Source organism: Petaurus breviceps, unplaced genomic scaffold, assembly GCF_028583685.1.
Source record: "Petaurus breviceps papuanus isolate PSGF00001 unplaced genomic scaffold, PetGlider_PUasm1.0 380, whole genome shotgun sequence".
In the NCBI taxonomy this organism is placed as follows: Eukaryota; Metazoa; Chordata; class Mammalia; order Diprotodontia; family Petauridae; genus Petaurus; species Petaurus breviceps.
Genome location: NW_027186305.1, coordinates 156,558 through 159,888, shown reverse-complemented (window position 1 = coordinate 159,888; position 3,331 = coordinate 156,558).

Genomic DNA, 3,331 nt, shown 5'->3' with positions numbered 1-3,331 from the left:
CAGAGCCAGGGCCCCAGGGTGACAGCCATTCTATTGTGTACAAACCCATGTCTTTGGCCTCCACACATCATCTTGGTGCCTCTTTCACCAGAATAGCAGGAGACATTTCATCAAAAGCTTTATCCAAAATTGGGGCCATTCTAATCCCAATCAGATCTCTGAGCCTATCAAAAAGGAAGGCAACATTAACATGATGGGATCTGTTCTTGACGAGATCATGCAGAATCTCTGTGGTCCCCACATTTTTTTCTGGGTGTTCATTTACCATTTCTGTTTCAATGCATTTTAGATTCCATGCAGTGATGCCCCTTGCTATCAGAGAGTGGATGATGGGTGACCATTCCTCTTTGTAGAGAGGTGGTGGCCCGGTGGTGGGGAGAGGTGGCATATTCTTTCATTGGTTCATTCTTACCTCTTTTATTCCTTAGTTACAAGTGAGGATTCAGCTGAGGTACCATATAAAGGCAAACTATGATTAAAATAAAAGATACCAGTAAAAGTTTTAAAATTGGGCATGTTCAAGGAATCTGGGAAGAACTGAAGTCAAGCTCACTCTCTCTCTCATATTTTGCAAAATCCATTTGCTTCTTTTTTTAGAAAACTGGGGCATTTGCCCTGCTCTGACCCAGCCCTACATTTTCTGTGCTCCACAGTCTTTGAAGGGTCACTTAGCAAGGGCTCAGAAATCATTCTCCATTGTTCTCTACACTAAGACACGGTTCATCTAGGCCTGGTGACTAGAATTCATTGGCAGCAGATCTTGACTTTTCCTGGATTTTTGCCTCACATCAATCATTTTTATTCATCCTGCCTAGTCTCAGAATGTTCCCTTTTGGAGAAAAAAAACCAGAAATAAAATAAGAGATAATCACTATGCCTTCTCTTTGCTGTCCCTAGGCATTCAAAGTCCTGGCTGTCTTTGATTCCCTTCTTGTTTCTGACTTGGCTGCAGTTGACATGTTTGTGTTCCTTAGTTTTTCCCACCAGCCTTAGCTCACTCTGAACTTTAACCCTCCTGACACCATTACTTAGAGGAACAGACACTTTTTTGTATAGGTCCTCTATTACATACATCTAACACCATGCTGTAAGGGTTATGGGATTTAAAGATCTCCCATGCCCCATGGACGTGCTGACATAGCAGAGCAAGAGAAAGTGAAAAGCCGAGCTAACGGTCCTGCGGTTGGCAGTTGGTGGCGGTTGCCTTTTTTTTTTTTTTTTTGAGTTAAGACTCCTGCTGAGGACTGCCAGGGGCCGGAGCTGCTGGGAGCGCACTGGGTGGTTGCTGTGAGTGGGGAGAGGAGGACCTTTGCCTGAGGTAGCCTGTTCTGTTTTAAAGGCTTGAGAATGTGGGTGCTTTCTACTTTATCTACCTGTGCCAATATCATAACTACTCTGATGGCTTTCACTTTCTGGTTTTGGGACTCAGTCTTTTGGTATCTTAATAAATTTTCTAGTTTATTTCCCCAAATGGCAAACCTGACATATTTTGTGATGGATAATTATATCAGCATATTTGTAATCTCTATAGGCATTGTGAATATGGCATTGCTGATACATTTGGCGACGAGGATGGGATCACAAAATGTCAGGCCTCTATTTGGAAGTAGTGAGGCTTTAGAGGGAGAAATGGCTATTCCAGGATGGGAGGATTTGCCTTATTCCTCTCTAGCCAGAGAATGGGCTAAAAGCACAGGGCCCTGTGAAAACTGGGAACCAAGGCTAAAAGAGGGAGAACCTGGAGATTTGGAAAGATGTTTGAAAGCAATACCCATAGAACCAGGCAAAGAACTGGCAGGAGTGTGCAGGGAGGCTGGGTGCTGCTAACAAGTTATCGCCTTATGTGTAAAAGTAGGGATAAGCTGCTGAAGGAAAGAGCTCGGATGGCTAGGGAGTCAGCTGGTTTGCCTGAGGATTCTTCTGTGTCACAGCACTCAGAAGAGCAAACTGGAGGGACCCATGTGGTCCAGGAGCAAGCTACTGTTCATGTAGCTAAAAGGAAGCAAAAAACTAGCAGAACGAATGTGCATGCAGCTTTTGTACAGGCTGGGCAGAGTTGCCCTGACAGCTTCCAGGAGAATGTGTGTGAGGAAAATGGAACAAGGTTAGATGAGGAGTCTCCTAATGTAGAAGCTCTCCCCATACGAAGAAGAAGGCAGGAGACCCACCGGGGCAAAACAGAGTCCAGGGAGATAATTGAGGATTTCACTCAACAGGAGATCACTGATATATTGAGTAGATTTACCCAAAGAATGGGGGAGTCTTTAGTGTCTTGGATAGTAAGAATCACTGATGAAGGCGCAGGAGGAATAACACTGGACAATGAGGACTGTTTAAAATTCATAAGTATCAGTCAGAATCCTTTTGTACACCAGGCTTTTAGGGATCACCATATGCAAGGAGGAAATAACAAAATGAATCTTCTAGCTTTAGCTGCAGAAGGTTGCAAAAAGCAATATCCAACTGAATCTATGTGGCCTAGGGGAGACAGACCCTGGTACTCACTTAGAGACTGTATGAGAAAACTAAAGGAGGAGGTAATGAAAACTGCTATCCTGATTGGAGATGCAAATGCATATTATGATACCCCCCTAGGAGTTCCTCATAGAAATATCATAGTGAAGACGGCTCCTCCTGCATATAAGCACCTAATTCCGACTCTTTTAATTGGAGAAATAGGGCACCCTCTTTCAGAGGTGCTGGATAAGATTTCACAATTAAGCGATTAGGGGACTGGGAAAAAGACAAATTGCCTCGAGAGAGAAGAGTAAACAGCCAGAGGATTCAGAGACAAAATAGACCCACAAGAAGGGAACTGTTTACTGCTCTATTAAGAGCTGGGGTGGACTTCAGAAGAATAGATGGTATTCCAACTGAAGAGCTGCATAAGCTGTACCAAGAAAAGGCTTGAAAATGTGGGTGCTTTCTACTTTATCTACCTGTGCCAATATCATAACTACTCTGATGGCTTTCACTTTCTGGTTTTGGGACTCAGTCTTTTGGTATCTTAATAAATTTTCTAGTTTATTTCCCCAAATGGCAAACCTGACATATTTTGTGATGGATAATTATATCAGCATATTTGTAATCTCTATAGGCATTGTGAATATGGCATTGCTGATATACATGCTCTCACTTCTGTGCATGTCTTAAAAGACTCTGCTGGTTGGTACAGATGCCCTTACTTTCCTTTCTTCCAGTTATTGTACGTATTTTGAAATTAGTCTGTGAGTCTCTCATCCCTCTTGACCTAACTTCTCCTTGTACAACTAGCACCCAGGCAATGCCACCTTCCATGATGGTACATTACAGAGCGCCTTGATCTCAGAAT